This window comes from Lissotriton vulgaris, chromosome 3_1, assembly GCF_964263255.1.
Source record: "Lissotriton vulgaris chromosome 3_1, aLisVul1.2, whole genome shotgun sequence".
NCBI classification, from domain to species: domain Eukaryota; kingdom Metazoa; phylum Chordata; class Amphibia; order Caudata; family Salamandridae; genus Lissotriton; species Lissotriton vulgaris.
In genome coordinates this window covers 732697426-732718183 of record NC_141689.1, presented here as the reverse complement: position 1 = coordinate 732718183, position 20758 = coordinate 732697426, and positions in this window count along the sequence as shown.

Below are 20758 nucleotides of genomic sequence, written 5' to 3'. Positions count from 1 at the left end.
AGATCAATGCGGTTTTATGCCCAACACTGCATACCCTGCCTCAACCTCGCCCTTGAACACCGCCACCATCTCACCCTGTATCTGGCCCTGCTCTTCATCGACGTTGAAAAAGCATTTTATACGTTAGATTGGAGCTATATGAGAGACAGGTTAGAGGCGATGGGTTTTGGCCCCCGTTTTGGACGCCTTACCCGGGTCCTATACTCCAGTCCTAAGGGAAGGGTCCTAATAAATGGCGTGCTTTCGGAGACATTCCCCATTTAGCGGGGCACTCGCCAGGGCTTCCCACTCTCGCTGCTCTTCTCGCGTTAGCAATGGAGCCCCTGGCCTCCCTCATACATCAAGACCTCAACATCCGAGGTTGGGCTTGGAACCCTTATCAGATTGATAAGATCGCCCTATATGCCGACAACGTCCTCCTCTTCCTGGCGGACCCCGAGAGCTCCGTCCCAAGGTGCTTGGATGTCCTCTGTCTTTGAACATGTCTCCGGCCTCCGGCTCAACCCGGCGAAATCCACACTTGTTCACCTCCACCAGTCCCGGGCTTGCTTAAGACTGGCAAACGACCATTCCCCTGCGCAGGCTGTCATTCAAGTACTTGGGGGTGTGGGTCGCCCTCCTTTTAGAACTCGAATACGCCCTGAACATTACGCCCCTGGTTACCAAGGCCAAAGCGGACCTCATAGCAATCCCTCCCTCTCAAACCCCTTGTCAGAAGTGCCCTTTTTAAAATGATGGTCCTCCCTGTTTTTTTATATATTTTACAAAATATTACCTTTCACCTCCCAGGGAGCTGGTTTGGGGAATTTGAATGTACCCTCACCCGGTTTCTATCAGGGGACAGGAGGCTGCGACTGTCCCTGGCACACTGCCGCATAACTCCCTACGATGGGGGCATGGGGGTAACCAATCTCCACCTCTACTACCTGGCCACGAGACTCATCGTGATCCATGACTGATTAACAGACGGCTGGTCCAACCTGGTGTACCTGGTGGAACTCTGGTCACTGGACTTCCCACAGCTCCAAGCCTACCTGTACCACAGGCCCTTCCCCCGTCACCCGAACAGTGCTCATGGCCTGGCGCACAGCTCTACGCCACACGAAATGGGACCAGAAACTCACCAGTCAGACGCCATTGTGGAGTGGTGTTTGGCTGAAAGAGATCTCTCCTCTCCAAGACTTCCCGACTTCCCTCAATGGGACCACATCATCAGACGTCTTGGTTGGGGACCACATCAGATCTTTTGCAGATTTACAGCAACGCTATTTCCTCCATTCCTCCCAATTTTACAAATATTTTACAGCTAAGGCATGCCCTCCGAGTACATATTCCGTCTCCCACCGCCTTACCGGTATTCAGCCCCCTTGAGGCCTAAGTGATGAGGGGGAACCTAGGCGGGAGGGGGGTGTCGCAGATTTATCGCTCCCTAGTGAACAATGGCCCCTTGTCCCTAGACTTGCTACGTGCCCGCTGGGAGAGGTAGTTGGGTCCCCTGGAGGGCGTGGACTGGAGAGACCTTGACGACCTCCTCCAAGTTGCGTCTAGTCCAACTCTATTACCTCCATATGGCTTACCTCACTTCAGTATGCCTATACAGTGCCCGTATGCGGCCCTCCCCGACCTGCATACATTGCAGCCACACCCCTGGGTAGGGGTAAAACTGGAACTTACACAGACCCTGGGTTGGACGGTTCCTCATGACCCACTACGCTTGGTCCTGGGTGTGTTTGACGGCCTCGATGGCTCCCGGACCGATAGGCGTTTCCTAGGAACAGTGGTGGCAGTGGAAAGCGCAACATAGCAGCACTCTGGTCCCAGGCCAAACCCCCTACTATGCGGAAATGGAAACGGGAAGTGGATTGGTGTGGAACTCAAGAGGAGCCCTCTTTGAGGCCCGGGGTTGCTCCTAGCTTTTTTGCAAGATATGGAGCAAATGGTTCAATCTACTGCCCTAAGGGGCGCCTGTGCGTCTTGTACAAGAATGATCGCAAGTGTTTTTTATTCATTCCAAAGAGTACCTTACACGTCTTTGTCATCTCTCCTTCAAATGTATTGTATCCAAATAATGTGCTTGATTTTGCTGCCCATGTATCTTGTGATTTGTTCTTTAAAAAACCAATAAACTTGATTATCAAAAAAAATACAGTTTAAAAGTATTATAATGTTAAATACATATCACAAATACCTAAAATAAAATAAGAATTTTCAAACAAAAAATATTTTATTTAGAAATTATTTATGAACAAAAACATTGTTTATTGTAGAAATGTAGTTAATTTATTTCTTACCCTATAACACCACACAATTCACACCCACATCTAAATTAAAAAAAGTAATTTCCATAATTAACGTAATTATCAATTAAAGAAATATTATTAATTAAAAAAACAAATCAAAACACATAAAAATGAACTTCCCACCCTTTATCCATATAATCCCCACAACCCACACCTAAAATAAAAATATGAAAAAATGTATTACACAATTAAAATTGTTTTGCTCTTAAAAAATGTATAGTATTTAACAACTAATTATGAAAGTAGGTACAATTAATGTACTCCCCACCCTTTACACCTATAAAACCAAAACCCACACACAAAAATTAAACAATGTCCATAATTAATTTCTAATTCATTGATATTATCAACTAATTATTAATTAATGTAAAATTATTTACTTCCCACCCTTTACCCCTATGAACCCCACAACCGCACCTAAAATTAATTACACAATTTCCAAAGATAATATTTGTTTTAATTCATTAATAATAATTAACAACTATTAATTAATTTAAAAAATAACTTCCCACCTTTTACCTTTATAAACCCAAAAATATATTGAAACAATTAACAAAATTAATGATCAATTATTTATTATTAATTATCAACTAATTATTACTTAATTAAAAATAAATTGCTTCCCACCCCTTACCCCTATAAATCCCACATCCTGCGCCTAAAACAAATTACAAAATTACCATAATTAATTACCAATTAATTAGTTACTATTAATTAAAAAAAAAAATAATAATTCATTAAAGGTAGATTACTTCCCACCTTATACCCCTATAAACCCCACAATCAAAACATAAAATTTACACAAAAAAATAAAAACCCAATTAACACTATAAAATCTCAATTAAATAAATATTAATACATAAAAAATAATCATTAATTTATGATAATTTAATTACTATACCCCAACAACGGAACTAAGAAAACACAAAATTGAAGTAAAATAAAATTGATAACAACTAAAAATGTATCACATATATTGAAAAACATAATAAATACAAACAAAAATACATCACATACATTTAAAATATATATTAAAATATATAACACTAATTAAAAAATATATATCTTAAACAACAATATTTTTGCGAACAATTTTAATGACTTCTAAATATTTTTAAACAATATTTCTTATATTAAATTCAATATTATTGAACATGTTATTCTTGATATTTCTGTGTCACGATATTTACAACTCGATATTTGTGTATGTTGACATTTACAAATCAATATTTTGTCTAAATACCGTTATTTAAGTGGACTCCATATATTCAAGAATATGCAAAAGAGGTTACTGAACTGTCAGCTTAAGCAAAGATCTTTGTTAATGTTGATATTTCTTACCATGCCTTAGATTTCAAATATAATGTAATTCATATATCCTAAATCTTTGAAGGGAGTACATAAGAGAAAAATGGTAATGGGGAAGCCAGGCAGTGAAGAAATATAAATGCTTACAGCATATTGCGTATAGGGAAGCCCTTCAAAATTTAATTAATGAAGATAAGATACAATTAAACGCAATTCGGAAACTACAAAATCAAAAGAAAATAGATGAAGCAAGGATCTTGCTTAATAAAGCAGCGGGAGAAAATGTCTCATAGAGATTTTGGCTGCTGTTAGCAATATGAACAGGTACAAAACCTGGGAGATCTACAAAATCCATTAATGAGCTAGAATGGATTAAATATTTCTCTGACCTTTAGTCCGAGAATTCTGAGTTAGGGACCGATTCCGATGTCGGACGGACCAGAGTCCGTCCGACACCGGTTTGGAACTGGTACTGAACGACCTCCTGTCGTTGGTTCCAGCAACATGAGTTGGATGCAATCCTATACATTACAATGGGAAAATGCATTCCGAACTGAATGCATTCTCTTATTGCAAAAAGCAGGGGTGCAATTCATCCCTGCACCCCGTGGCAGGCACCTCATGGTTCCTGCCACAGGAAGCAGGGATCAACAGGGCGGGCAACATAGGTGCTCCCTATGCTCCCATTCGGCGGTCTTGCACCCATTGGGCCCCTGCTTGGGGCCCCCCAAAGACAGATTCCCAATGCATTTCGGTGTTGGGAAGGCTGGCACAGAAAGGCAGTGGGAAGCTACCATCATAATCTCTCAGTCATAAAGAGATTGCCGAAGTATTACTGCAGGCTTTCAGAATGGAAGACAGGCTCTCCAAGCCCATTGGAGGCCATTCAGAAAAATGATTCAGATTCCCCTCTGACCGATTCCATCAAAATGAGTCATAGAGATTTTGGCTGCTGTTAGCAATATGAACAGGTACAAAACCTGGGAGATCTACAATATCCATTAATGAGTTAGAATGGATTAAATAGAGGCCAATTCCAATGTGGGACGGATCGGTTTGGAGTTTGAACCGAGCGACCTTCAGTTCCAGCCATGCAAGTAGGATACCATCCTATACTTTACAATGGAAGCATGCATTCCGAACGGAACGCATGCTCTTATTTCAAGAGCTGGGGTACAGTTCATCACCTGCACCCCATGGCAGGGACCTCAAGATGCCTGCCACAGGGGGCAGAAATCTACAGGAGGGAGTCCCCTAAGCTACCATTCGGCATCCTTGCATCCATGGGGCTACTGCTGGGTTCCCAAAAGACAGATTCCCAATGCCTTTCTGTGTCTTTAAGGCTGGCACAGAAAGGCAGTGGGAAGTTGCCATCGTAATCCCTCGACCAGAAGGAGCCGGCCGAAAGATTATTGCAGGCTTTCCGAATGGCAGACGGGCATCGAGGCCATTCAGAAAACCAATTCTGATTCCCCTCTGACCAACCCCATCAAATGGGTCAGTTGGAAAGGAATCAGAAATGGCAATACTGATGCAGTTGCAACGATTCTGACCGACGGACTCTAGGCAATTCAGATGTTTTCCCAGTTTTACCTATGTTACCAACAATTCTGTTTCAGATTGTGTCACTTATTAAGAAGTTTAGCTATCTACAACTGAGGGCTCTGATGGAATTTCCCTTTCCAGAAGTGAACACTTAACTGATGCCTGGGAATCTTTTTAGGTCCACTGTATGAAGAATGTTACAGACTAAGAAAGGTCCCAGGCCACTTGAAGGATTGCTTCCGCTTACCAACCAACAAAAACGGCTCTAAAACATACTTGCAGCTTGATTATACCTTCATAAGTCAGACCCTGTAGGGTGCCTTACAGGATGCAAAGATTTTCCCCCTCGCAGTGTCTGACCACAGCCTGCTGTCTGTTAATCTCACTTGGTATGGAAACGCCCCCACTACCCCCAGGTGGTACTTCCCCCATTGCTTCTCCAAGATAAAGATTCCTGTACCAAACTGAGAAAAGCGAACACTTATTTCTTCACTACTAACAACCCGGAGGACACTTCAGAATTTACCACCTGGGATACCTTTAAAGCTGTTATTAGGGAAGAATGTATTGCCCTCAATGCAGCTTTGAACAAAAATTAGTTGACTGCTTTTGCGCGCTCCCATAAACTCAACCCCACAAGGCAAACTTTACGCAACCTCATGGCACTCCGAGGCAAGCTTAAGGCTGTATATAATAATAGGGCGGAATTTACACTCCTCAAATTACGACATCTATCATACACCCAGGGCAATAAAATTGGTAAACACCTTGCCAGACAATTGAAAGATAAACGAGAAAGAGAATATATAGGTGGCATTAAGGGACCGACAGGGGACATCACATATAAAGATGAGGACAAAGCTGAGCTCTTTGGCTCTTTCTATAAACAAACCTTTACACTGGGGACACCCTAGACTCCGATGCCCAAAGGGACTACCTCCAGTCACTGCCCCTATCCCAGGTGTCTGACGAATGGAATGACATACTCACATCTCCTATAACAGTAGACGATGTAGGAGTAAGGAGTAAATAAACTTTATTGTATAGTTAATTAAAACCATTACAAAAAGTAGAAAAAGGAACAGCCATTTAAAATGAATGATCAACGAGCATCCATGATTTAGATTTAGCAATATTAAAATACAAAATTACATACAAGGAACGTCCAGTGCCAAATAAATTCAATTATATATTGTCCATTTACTTGTTATTTACTTTTCAAAATTGTGCGGCAGTATCCCTTTTGTTTTTAAAGTTCATGACAAATTTGACTGATCTGCAGATCAATTGTGGATCCACTGTACACAAGGCTTGTATGACCGCGGAGCGACAGGTACGTACTCTATGTTCAATTAACTTTGACTTTAACTAGTATCGTCGTTCCTGATCCAGTGCAGGACAGATGCATAGTAGATGGATAAAGTCTTGTTTTGCATCTCCACATAAATCACACTCCTTGGTGTTAGGTTTCCTCCAATCCGGTTTGTCAGCATTTGTCGGCAGATTACCCATCTTCAAATTAAGGTATTTTGTTTTGACATGTGAGGAAAAGGAAAGACCAAAATAGGCTGCAGGTTTAAGCACTTTGTATGATTGAATTATCATCCAGACTGAGGATTGACTTGTCATTGATCAGCGAATGCCTGTTTGCAGCCTTTTTAATCGCTAGCTTGAATGATGATACCGGTAACTTAGTTTGCCACAGGGATGTAAGTTCAGTAGTGTCGAGGGATTGTTTTAGATACTTAGCGTACTGAGAATTAGGGTTATTTTGCATTGCTTCCCAGGTGGCTTGGTTAATTTCTGTTTTCCTGTTCATCCAGATATCCTACCAGAATTTAATGGTCTCATACTTTTTTTGCAGTTCTTGGGATTGCAGGCCAAACTCCAATCGGACCTGCGCAGGTGAAGAATTGGACGATACACTAAAAACCCGCTTATAGACTCTAGTTTTAATTCGGTCTAGGAGCTGTGCACTTCTGCCATGGTGTAACATGCTGCCGTAGCCTATTGTAGGTAGCAGCTTGGCTTTGATGACTGTCAGAAGTGGATTAAAAAACGGGCCCTTGAGCTGTTTGGAAATGCTATTGAACGCATGTAACAGGGCTATTCCTTTTTTTTCGATAGCATCGAAGTGCAAAGAGAAGCTGAGGCGGCTTTCCATTTGTATTCCCAAATACTTGTAATTGCCCACCACTTCCAATTTTTTATTGTCTATAACAAAAACCGACGGGTCAGTATCATAATCTTTGTTTTCTGGCTGTTGATTTCGAGAAGATTAAGTTTTGTGTAATCTGCCAGTTCGTGCAGGAGATGTTGCAGACCTATTTTTGTTTGACTTAGGAACACCACGTCGTCGGCATAGGAGAGATGTGTCAGGCGTAGTCTTCCTAGCCGCGGTGGGTGAGCATTGGTTCCATCCAGCCTTAAAGTTAGGTCTGCCATGAACAAATTAAAAAGATAAGGGGCCAACACACAGCCCTGTTTTAATCCGTCATGTGTGTTGATCTTTCGTGTCAGCCGGTGCCCATTAGCGATCTTTACCTGCATCCAGGTGTCTGTATATAAATCCATTATAGGGTTTAGAATTGTGTCCGGCAAGCCCTGCTGCCTTAATTTGGACCATAGTAGTTGACGGTTTATACGGTCAAAGGCCGCCTTGAAGTCGATGAAGCAGGAGTACAATGCTTGATGGTTTTGCATACTTTTTTCGGCAATTAAACTTATTGCCATTGCATTGGCCATGGTGCCTGTGCCCCTACGGACACCAGTCTGGTTTACCGGGATCTTCTGATTATCCTCAGACCATTTTAAAAGGTCCATCAACACCAAGGATGCGTAGTATTTTGCTTCTGCATCGATGAGTGCTATTAACCGGTAATATACTGGGTTTTTACGGTCTCCTCCTTTATAAATCGGATTTATAATAGCCCCTCTCCAGCTTTCTGGCAGCCGACTCATGTCATTTACTGACCTAAATAGGACGTTTAACTTGCGTGCCCAGAATTGAGGGTCCTGGGGGACACCGTTTGGACCAGGTGCACAGTCTTGTCTGCTTCTCTTTACTATTTGCGCTGTTTCGAAATCCACGTACGATCTGGAAGACTGTTCTCTGCCTTGCTGGTCAACACTCAAATTGTCAATTTCTGTAGGTACTGTGGTCTTCACTTCCGCTGTTTTTAGTATTTTTGAGCTGGTGTTGTAAGCGGCGCTAGTTGGTTTTCCGAAAAAGTGTCAAGTAGATGTTGGACCCATGCATTTTCCGTAACACAGGTCATGCTTGTTGTTTGCACTAATCTATTTAGAGAATTTACTTGTAACCAGAATGCTCTGCGGTCGGATTTATTTGTGTTGTGTAGCAATTTGGTCTAGAAGTCGGAGACCTTGGTTTTATTTTCTAGCCATATTTGTTTTTTGTATTGTTTCTTGATTAATAGAAACGTTTGCCAAACATTCAAATCCGAACTGCGACCCTTTGCATGCCTCATGGACGCCCGCAGACGCCTTCTTAAGGACAATATGATCTTGCTAGTCTGTCCTTGTTTCTTTTGATTGTTGTTCTCGCGCAGATTAACTCCAGTTTTTGGTAGCTTCTCCAAAAAGGCAGTCCGTGTTTCTGCACACAGTTCGTTTTCATCGGTTATAGTTTGAAGTATGTGCTTGGCCTCTTTGGCTATTTGTGATAGTGAATTAGTCGTCACCTTAGATGCTTCAGGTTGACTGTTGTTATTTCCCCACCTGTTGATCGAGCTTTTAAGTGTTTGAGCGGTGCTAGTTTATTCTCCATATGCTGCATTAAATGATCACTCTCCGTTGAACTTCGAATTTGGAAACTTTTGATTAACCCCAGCAAGGGGAGCGAGACGATGGTATAGTCTAGAATTGTGCTCGTACTGGGGTCGATGTGGGTAATTGAAGGGGCTTTATCCTGTTTGGTTCTTCCGTTTAATACTCTCAACTAATGGTTTTCCTTTTTTTTTTTTTTTTTTGTACCAGGCAAAACAGGAATCATTTTACAATAATGCAATCTAAGAAACAAATACATAAGATAAGTGATACACACATACAGCAGGTACTAAAGACCGAGGAGTAAGTCAAAAACCATGATGAAACAAAGAGAACAAAATAGGAAGTCAAATTAAATACAACATCAAACAAATAAAACATAAGATCACATACAAGTTTTTTAAATCAACCAATACCGCTGGGAGTAATGCAGTTTTTCCATTTGGTTATTGGGCGCCAGAGTGTTTCCCCGCGCAACCTAGAGTGTATTCCTCTTGTTTCAAATATAGCAGTTTCGTATCTATAAACTGCCAGGAAGCGTGCTAGCCACATCTGAAAGCTTGGCGGGTCTACCTCTTTCCAGCGTGCAGATAAAATTATCCTAAATACTGCCATACCAATAAAAATTTGATTTTCTTCAGATTTCGTTAAATTTAGCGAATGGTCATGGCGGAGTAGAAACAAGGTTTCTGATTCTGGTATTTTATGCCTGAAGATTTCTTCCCAAAAGGAAGATATCATATTTTTAATTAGTATCAAATCAGGACAAGTGTAAAACATGTGGGTAAGAGTTGCCGGTCCTTGAGTGCATCTAGGACATAGATCATTCTCCCGTTTACCCCAATTAAACAGTTTAGCAGGGGTAAAATAAAGGTCAAAAACAGTTTTATAGAGTTGTGCTTTGAGATTACTCGCCATCAGTAATTTTTGGCTCATCTCTAATACTTTATTGATGTCTACATTAGGATTGTTTAGTTTTGTGGCCCATTTTTTTTCGGTCTTATCAAGATCATCATTCTTTATACTCAAAAGAATATTATATAAGGTTCCAATTCTAGTATTTGTTCTAGGTATTACGTCCAAAATTTCAATTTTAGAAAGACAAATAAGGGACTCTTTGGCCTTTAACTTAGCAAATATCTGTGCAAATGTCAAAAAATCTCCATTAGGTAAATTATATTTTATTTTTAGATCAAAAAAGGTGGTTTCAAAATCATTTGTTAAAAGCTCACCAATTGTTCTAATTCCCAGCTTGTCCCATTTCTTTAACACGCTAGTGAGATCGTGTCCTTGGATGGCGTTAGAGTGCAAAAGCGGCGTATAATGATTAATCTTCTCGATTTTCATATATTTAGCCACTTTATTCCAGGTTTTCCATGCATTAAGCATAATTTCTCTTTTAAACTCTTTATAATTTCTTGTCTCGGTCTTCCGTAGTAGTAAGCCCTTAGCCACCTGACCTACGAGGAGCTCATATATTGAAGGTATTTCTTCAAAGCCTTCTGAGCTCTCTGGATTATGGCCTCTAATCATAGGTGTAAGCTGTTTTATCTGTGCTCCCCAATAATATAAAATTATATTAGGTATAGTAAGACCGCCTCTATCAAGAGGAAGTGATAATGATGCAAGGGATCTCCGAATCTTCCCATTTTGCCACACAAATTTGGATATAAGTGAGTTAATCAGTACTAACGTTTCATGTTTAATGGCTAATGGAATTGCCCAAAACAAATAGAGACATCTGGGTAGCGTATTCATTTTAACATAGTTGGCACTTCCTATAATAGAAAGATGGAGGCTATTAACTCTTTCAAAGTCGTTCTTGATCTTAATCAGTAATGGATCGAAATTAGTTTTTGTAATTAACTTAGTGTTTGCGCAGAGTACAACTCCCAGATATGTAGCTTTTTCAGCTCTTCGTTGGTCCATACAAATGGTGTTATCTGTACATACAATAATCGTTTTTCCTTTGTTAAGAGAGTAGCCTGAACAGCGCCCAAAATCGGTAGTGACTTTCTCTATTTCACGTATAGCCTCACTCGGTTCAGATGTAGTAATTGCGATGTCATCGGCGTAGGCCAGTACTTTTGTTTCAAAATGATGACTAATTACAGGTTTGATATTATTGCTTTCTCATAATTTCAAAATAAGAGGGTTAATATATAAAGCAAATAGCAGGGGTGAACATGGACACCCTTGTCTAGTGCCCCTAGTTATGTTGATATATCCAGAGAATAACCCTGCTGCCAGAACTTTTGCTTTGGGGCGATGGTACATTGATTTAATAGAGTTAATAAATTTGGGGCCAAAATTATTGCGTGTCATAACTTCCCAGAGAAAGTTCCAAGTGACGCGGTCAAAAGCTTTCTCAGCATCAAGCAGGATCATCGACATTCGTCCCCCCTTGGCAGCCATGGCGTCAAATAGGGCAATTGCCCTGCGAGTATGTTCTGTAGTTCCCATGGTTTTCCAAAGCCCACATCAACTGTTTTCCAACTTGGTCAGTCCTCTTGCTTGGCGGGATCTCCTGTGTTTCGACCACCCAGAAGTCGTTTGCAGCCATGATATTGTCTTCCTCTTCAGGGGACTGTATGAGGTTTGCATTGAAATCGCCCATCAGGATTATCTCCCATTCTGGATGGTCAAGGCGGAAACCTGATATTACAATATTAATGCCCTTGAATAATTCTTTTTTTACCTTAGTTTTTGGATGGGCATATATATTGATAAATATAATAGTTCCGATACCAGCCTGCGATACCCTCTCTAATTTTATTATTTGCATGTCTGGTATGGAGGCTGCCAGTTGGGAGGCCTTGACATTTAATGCAGTACTTATGAAGACCGACAGACCCCCCTTTGCTCGACCATGGCGCTGAGCGCGAATTGCACTGACATGAAAACTAATTCTACCTGGGACATCAATTGGCTCTGTTAGCCAAGTTTCTTGCAGCGCAATGATGTCATATATATCCCAAGCGTCTGTTTTCCTACTGTTGCTTAAAAATTCTTTGGCATCGGCGATATTCCAGGAAAGGACTTTTACTATAGTATGTCCTATGTTGCGCGCCCTGCTTTTATTTCAGTGTTCCGTTGAATCTTGCGTTTGTCTATTCTGTTGGTCGGTTTTGGGAATGTCTGTACCGCTTGCCCCCTGCAGGACCGAATATGCATATCGGCTAACCCCAGTGTGATCTCCTAATTTGGTGCGCTTTCTTAATAGGGGCGAGGGATAACCTGTCATTACATCTTCCTTGAGTGAGATTCCCCATTGTTCAAATTTCTTAATTTCATTGAGTAACTGCTTAACTGTTTCTGCGCTCCTCCAAGTTGTAAGGGTACCTTCATTGGGAATGTTGTTTCCAAGGGTGATGAATTCAATTGTCAACAGGTCTGTGGGTGTTATGTGGTTGAGGCTCCGGATCGCCGATATTAGGTGTAGGATGTTCCCTCGATTTAGATAATCTTGCGTACCTTGCATTTTGTAATTGGGTATGAAGAGCAACCTTCTAGATATTGGAGGTTGTACGCCATGCGTATTGTCGTATAGCCGAGTTCTCCCTGCTTTGTTGCTTCCGTTATGTTTTCCCTCAACCCTTGTGCTATTAACCTGTTGGCTATGAGCATCATTCCCTGGTTGTTCTGGCAGTGTGCTTTCCTCAGTTTTTACTTTCCATATTGTTCTTTTAAGTCCGCCTAGTTCTTTGTTGGGAGTACGATCGTTCACGCTGTTGAGTGAGTTAGGACCTGGCCTTAAGGCCTTTTCCGGTCCTATGCTTTGATGTTGTTGTTCGGTAGTGATCTTTACTTGTAGATGGTCTTCTTTATTCTGGTCAGCTTTTGCTATAACTTGTCTTCCCTTTATTTTATCTCTGTTGGAGGTGGTGTTGATACTCATGATTAATTAAAGTTTTGAAGCAGCTTTGTGTGTGTTATCTGGACCTTTGATCACTACCCTTTGGGCTCCGTCCTTGATGGATTCATATCTAGTGTACTCTTGATTCCTTGTGTGGCGGTTAGTGCCTTGTTGATTAGCCAAAGTTTTTTGCCTGACGTTATTCCCATTTTTGGTTGACTCGTCCTTAGGACTCGCTAGTATTTTGTTTGAGTGTGGATGTTCATAATCAATGTTTTCCAGGCTCCAATCCTCCTAATTTGAGTCATCTGTGTCTGTGCTTGTTGCATAGTCAATCTCCTCAAATATTGTTTGAGGAGACGATGTAACCGCAGCCATTAAAGCCCTAAAGCCCCACAAGGCTCCCGGGCCAGATGGCTATACCGCACTCTTTACCCCGGACATTAGCTCCCACCTTGCACGTGTTTTTAACTCTATGACGGATGAAGGCACGACCTCTGGCACCACGTCCAAGGCCGTAATCTCGGTGATACCCAAACCGGGGAAGGACCCCCAGCGCAATGCATCTTATAGGCCGATTGCCCTATTAAATCTAGACGCAAAACTCTATTCCTCGATTATAGCCAAACACTTGAATGACCTCATGCCCGCCCTTATCCACCCAGATCAGTCGGGTTTTATCAAAGGACTTCAAACACACAATAACACCCGTTGAATTGTGCATCTGATAGAAAAGGCCAATAGACGCCAAATCGCCAGTCCTAGTAGGGTTAGATGCTGAAAAAAGCCTTCGACAGGGTTGACTGGCCATAGCTTTTCCAAACACTCACAGCATTCGGATTTTCACCTACATTTCTCTCCATGATTAGATCTAATTACCTACACCACTGTTCCAAAGTGGTAGTCAATGGGGTACACTCGTCCTCCTTTCGCACCCGTCAGGGGTGTCCCCTTTCACCCTTACTTTTTGCCCTCAGCATAGAACCACTAGCATTAGCAATTAGGTCTAATCCTGGAACTAAGGGGTTACCATTCACTGGGGAGTCCCACAAAATGTCACTGTTCGCGGACGATGTTCTTTTGTCCTTGTCTGAGCCCGCTACCTCCCTTCCCCACTTATGTCAGGATTTAAAATAAATGTAGACAAATCATATACACTCAACCTCACCCTCCCGCCGGCAGAAAACCTCAGACTCCGGGCCATTACTCCCCTACCCTGGGCTACCTCTTCCATCCAATACTTGGGGAATCAACTAACACCAAGACTTGAGGGGCCCTATGCTGCCAATTTCCCTCCCATCCTTGCACGGATCCAAACAGAACTCACAAAATGGAAACCTCTTTTCCTGTCATGGTTAGGTCGAATTAATGCCGTAAAGATGACTCTCTTGCCTAAGCTCCTTTGCTTGTTTCAAGCCTTACCTATTGAGCTTGAGGGTGACTTCTTCCGGAAAGTGAAGGCCATGATCCTACGCTTTATCTGGCAGGGAGGCCATGCTCACTTCTTCTACTCTCTGCTGCGTCGCTCTCGCAAAGCAGGGGGAGTTGGACTCTCAGATATTCAATTATATTATAAAGCAGCGCAGTTGAGAGTCCTGGTAGAATGGTCAAAACAGGAATTTGAAAAATATTGGTTACATATGGACCTCAGCGTAACGGGAAGGACAATTTGGGACTTGGCTTGGCGCCCTAGGCAGGACAGACCTAAGAATACCTACATTAGCACCCCTACACGTACCACCCTGAAAGTGTGGGACTCAGTCTCCGGTAATGGATAGGTGGACCTTGTTCCCCTCCCCCTTTACCCCTATCCACTTTAACCCAGCATTCCCCCCTGCCCTACATGAGGGACCCTTTGATGCCTGGAGGGAGGGAGGCTGCTTAGCTCTGACACACCTGTTCCACAACTTCGACCCTCTCACTCTTGATAATTGTAAATGGGATTATGCAATAGGACACACAGAGAGATACCACTATACCCAATTGATGCATTGGGCCCATACTCCTTACGCACTGTAAGCTGCCACCCGACCCCTCACAAAATGTGAGGCCTTCCTCACCAAGACTACTTCTATGACGGGGTGACTTCCGGCTTAAAACTGCTCTATCCCCGCGCCCACGATATATGTCCATGTGGGAATACTTGATACTTTGTCCTATATCAGAGGAGGAATGGACCTACTTATGGTCCGATATTACACGTTTCAATCAACCTACGGAGCTCAAGGAAGCACACTTGAAGACTATGATGGACTGGTACCTACATCCTGCTAAGCTGCGGCAAATCTTCCCCGCTACTTCTGATAGGTGCTGGAGGGATGTGGACTACTTGGGGATTTTCAGCACATATGGTGGGATTGCCTGACCATCCGCCCCTTCTGGGAAGAAATCCGGACACACATAAAAGATATACTGGGATATCCCATCCCCACTACCATGTCAGGCATCCTTTTGGGGCTTCGTGACTCCTCTAGAACATCAGACCCGCGCTGATAAAATGATCATGTGGCTTTGCATTGGAGCAGCTAAGATCAGTCTGGCTGCCCCCTGGAAGAGAAAGGAGGCTCTGGCTATCTCCGGCTATCTCTCTGTGGCACTCTCGCCTCTGGAAACTGCTTAGTTTAGAGCGTATGTCTGACATTTTCAGAGATAACTATTAGAAATGTATATGGGGCCCCCTGGTCTCCTTCCTTTCACGAGGCCTTCCTTCAGCTGTTTGTTCTTCCACAATAAGAGCCCAGCATCTCTTCCAATTCTGATTAGGGTTCTAATGTCACTCCCCTGGACCAATATCAACCTTTCGGCCAAATGTCGTTTTGAGGTCATCCCTTTTTCTCAGCCTTTGCTTGAAGGATCACCCTGAAATTTTCAAGACAGCAGCTAAGTGAGTGGCAAACTAGTTTTGACAATTTTGCGAGGATCCCTCAAATGATGCAATGTTATTGGCAAATGAAAAAGCACTCTTCTTATGGAACCTACATCCTAACTATAACTACCTTCTGACAACCACCAGTAGGTAATATATACATATACCTACTGGAGGTTACCAGTAGTTAGAGTTAGAGTTAGGACCAAGTTTCCATAGCAGAAGTGTTTTTTGTTTTGCCAATAACTTTGGGGCAGTTTGACAAATCTACACTAAATTTTCAAAAATAGTATGACAGTAGCTGATGAGCTCTCTTCGGATGCAAATTTTGCCTATGGAGAGGTACTGTGACCTGTGAAGACTTGGCCACCATTTCAGCAACCCTGATTACTTTTCTCTGCTCAATACTACTTTTGCTATCTACCGATGAAGGGCTAAACCAAGAAACACATATCCAAAGATAACAGCACTACCTGCACCAACTTTAGTGAAGAACTACAGCAACTTTGATGGTAAGTGTACTGCATTTACCAGGATGCAATGGGGACAACTGTGCTGAGTAAGAGGCAGTGTGCTCCCCCCCCCCCAAACCCCTGGTCGGAATTACAACAAATTTGTCCGAAAAAGTAGCTTTTGGCTCCAGAAAGTGACCTTTTTGTGAATTGGAGTAAATATGTTCAGCAATGTTTGAGATATTAATGAAAAAACAAAATTGTATATATAGGGATGTAAATGCCTTGTGAACCCTCCCAATCTTTTGCTGAGATCTGATTAGCTACCAACATTTCAATCAGGAAGTGCCGAGTCCCACAAAAAAAACATTTAAAAAAAGAAAAGGGGACTGGGTAGGTATACCCTGACACCTTAGATCTGGTCATGGGGTCCCAGAGAAACCCCGACAAGGTCAAAAAGCACTTGTAAAAAAGTTTTGCAGCGAAAATGCATGGGGCTGTGAATACACAGAATAAAATAAAAATAAAAAAAACATTTACAGGCTCCCGCGCTTGTTCTGAATACAGCCCCCGGGTGGATCAGGTCCCAGGGTCATTTTTTTTAAAAAGGAGGGGGTGCACACAGTCCCCATCTGAGGCTCATTGAGCCCCGGGACCACCACCTCCTGGGTCTAAAGAAAGATTAATGGTGAGGTGCGCGGACACCCCCGTGAGCAGGAACCACCACCTCCCACTGGCTAAATAATATCCACAATTCTGTCCCAAAAGCAGGATTGCTCAAACCTCATCAGAGGCCCTGCCCCCTTTCTCATCTATTCTGCAAAGAGGCCTCCTAGCGCAGTACTGGTTGGGGAATGAAGTCCCCTTGGATGCGAGTGTCGTTGGGGGCCAAGAACCCCTATTGCTGCCACAAGTAAGTCCCCATCAGTGGGATTTCTCAGACGTTGTCGAAGGCCCCTCCCCCTTTCTCAGTCCCTCTGCAAAGGGACCTCCTAGCGCACTACTGATCGAGGCATGAATTCCCCTTAGCTGCTGATTGGGTTAGAGGCCAAGAACCCAAATTGTTGTCACAAGTAAGTCCCCCACAGCGAGACTGCTGAGACCTCGTCAGAGGCTGCACTCCCTTTACCAAACCACTCTGCAAAGAGGCTTCCTGGTGCAATGCTGGTTAGGTGATGAACTAGCCTTAGCTGCTGAGCATCATTAGGGTCCAATAACCCCTATTGTTGCCACAAGTAAGTCTCCCAAGCAGGATTAATCCTACCTTGTCAGAGACCCTGGCCCCTTTCTCAACCACTCTGCAAAGGGGACTCCTGGTGCACTACTGGTTTGCAGGATGAAGTCTCTGGGGCACCGGTAAACTTCCCTCTGCCAGCAGGTGGGTTTTTGCCAACCTCTGTATTCCAAGCAGAGCACGGAATGGCAAAAATCTGCAAACTCCGCCGGTGGAGCAGAGTTGAGCACTCACCCCATTAGAGACTCACACACCCATTCAGACACTCATATAGCCACTTGCAAACCCACAAATACCCACTTATAGCCCCACTGATATGCCCCCACACCCTCTTACAAACTTACTTAGACACTCATAAACCCACTGAGACTCATGCACTCACTCACACAAATAGGAGCTGATTACTATGTCGTTCAGAAACTGTTCCGAATTAATCGGTCTCTGAATTGTTTCCGAACAAATCGGGTCCTGTGAGTCCGAACGACCGATTACGATGCTTCCCAACATCGTTCGATCGGAGAATCGCATTGACTTAAATGGGAGTCTGTGTTCTGAACGAGAACGCAGGCTCCCATTGAAAAAAGTTGTGGTTGGGGAAATCCTTGCACCCTGTGGTGGGCACCCCATGGTGCCTGCCACATTGTGCATGGTTGGGAAGAGGGGTCCCTAGGGTACCCCCACAGGCCCCAGTCAGAAGCCTCCAGGTGAAGGGAAAAGCAACAGGACCCCAAAGACAGATTCCAACAGCTGATTTATGTGAGGCAGACCTAATCGGAAAAGTGTCCGAATCAGTCATCATAATCGCTCTTCCAGAAACCATGTCCATAGGGCTGTATGATTCGGCTCCAAAAAACTCGGGCTGTCCGAATGTCTTTCCGAACCGATTCGGAAGCCCGAACAGTTTCCGGGTATTGTAATCAGTCCTTGGGAAATATGTACGATTCAATATGAAACATGGGTTCTGAATTGGATTCTGCTATATCGAATCCCATTCAAAGCCTTTCGTAAGCAGCCCTCTAGTGTCAAAGGTAAGTGGTTACAGTTAGGTAAAAGCACAGCTACAGGTGCCTTCTTAGCAATGTGTTTATTCCAATGTTTTCAATATTTTCAATATCTTCCTTGTAATCCATGTAATAAACACTTTTTTTCAAATGATTTCCAACATTTCTTTACTCCACAAGCGGAGTGATATGCCAATTTTCACATGTTCTAGTGCTCAAGCTGGGCCATCCGAACCTCTTGCAAAAACACGAAAGATGCAAATTCGTCCAAGGCAGTGCATGTTTATTTTAGAACCCAATGCATTTCGGGCCTCTGATGCCCTTCATCAGGGGTCACTACAATGGCAAGTAAAACGATAAGAGTTACCAATTAAGCCTCTGACATTACCAATCTTACAGCCACATGCATCAAAGTCCGGTTTTGCGATTCCTAATTTGCGATTTTTACCGAATCGCAAATAAGGAATCGCAAAACGGGATGCATGATTGAAAGTGCATAAAATTTGCGATTCGGTAAAAATCGCAATTTTTACCAAATCGCAAATATTATGCGAATTCCAATTTGCGATTTCGCAATTCCCATTGATTCCTATGGGCCAAAAGGCCCATAGGAATCAATGGGAATTGCGAATTCGCAAATTAGAATTCGCAAAATGTTGATGCATTCCATGGGTGCAGGGGGGGGTCCTTTGGACCCCCCCCTGCAGCCCTGAAATGTATTTTGAAGTGCATGTTTCAAACACACATGTCCTAAGGACATGTGTGTCTGTAACATGACAGTGTTTTGAAATGCAAATTAGAGCATTTTAACACATTTTCGCAAATTACTTCGAGGTTCAACCTCGTGGTAATTTGCACCCCAGATTTGCGAATTTGCAATTTAAAAATTAATCATGCATTGCTTTTAAGGAATCGCAAATTTGCGATTCCTTAAAAGCAATCGCATTTTTGGAATTCGCTAAAAATAGCGATTTCACCAAAAATGCTTGATGCATCCCAGAAACCTATTTAGGAATCGCAAACGGCCGAATTTTGCGATTCGCACCGTTTGCACTTCCTAAATAGGTTGATGCATGTGGGCATTAGTTAATCATTATGCAATTAATTTGATTAGATTGCGATATAACATACATCTTTTGTCCCACAGTGCAAAGCCTAACAAACAGTAACAATGTGCCCCTTTGAGATGACAGCATCTTTGATCCTCATGATTCCTTCCCCCATTTTTACCCTACCCACCAAAAAAGAAGGAAAACCCCAAAATAAGCATGTATTCAATATTTTTGTCATTATGGTAACATTGCCTCATTCGACTACTCATGATTGCGCATTCCCCTATTCCCTCCTAACTTGGACCACTTTTGTCCCCATATAACCCATACGCACACACCTCTCATTTACATATTACTCTTACTTCTATTTACATTCATTACACCCTTACAGTTCCTTTTAATGAAGGTTAACTCGATTTAAACTTTTCTCTCAAACACACATCATGCATTTACCTTTTGTTAAATCCCATACGTATACATTCATAACTTCACTCTCACATCATTCTCTCCCCATTCTAGACCCCAAACAAGCATTACTCTTTATACACCAATAATCACCATTTTCACCCTCTATGTCACTCAAATTACTCCAGCAGAGCTCTGATCTACACCTTTACTCATAATGCTTTTCCAGATTGTTACATCCATTCAAGCTTAAATAAAAACCCCACATTACTTTCATGCTTCTATACGTGTAACTTTCCGTACCTGCCAAAATCTTTCACAAACGTCCTCATATCCCGTCAAACAAATGATTATACACTCCCTTTTCCCATCCCTCATTTAAATGCATCCTCCCCTCCCAATTGGTCAACTGTTTGCGCATTTCCCGTCAACACTGTTACTGAAAAAGTGTACTTTTGTGCTCTATGAACTCCATTACCCATAATACCGTTCAATTGTGTAGCTGTGCTTTTTGTTGGGGTGATATTAGATCAGATATGTTATGTACCCTGGTGCCGTTTGGGGATGGCACCATTCCAAACTTCAAGCATTCAAAGAAAAAAATTGATGATTTTGGAATATTAATGAAGAGTAGGTGTGCATCCCCCCCCCCCCTTTTTTAATGAAGTTAGGCAATAACATTTAAAACCTTTACAATTTTAATTTTAAAAAAAAGCTTACAGGAACATTATAGTTAGGAAATGGAATTTTAAAAAACGTAGAAATTCACTGAGAAAAAGCAAAGGTTATAGGGATGTTATAGTTTGGCTCAGATTTCACTCGTACAAATCACGGAAATTGAGCAGTTATAGTTGCCTGAGTTAACTATAACATATGCCTCTGCAATTCACTGCTTATGACCTCACATATTAGATCAGTCATGAGTCATGACATGGTCAGTGACATCACTAATG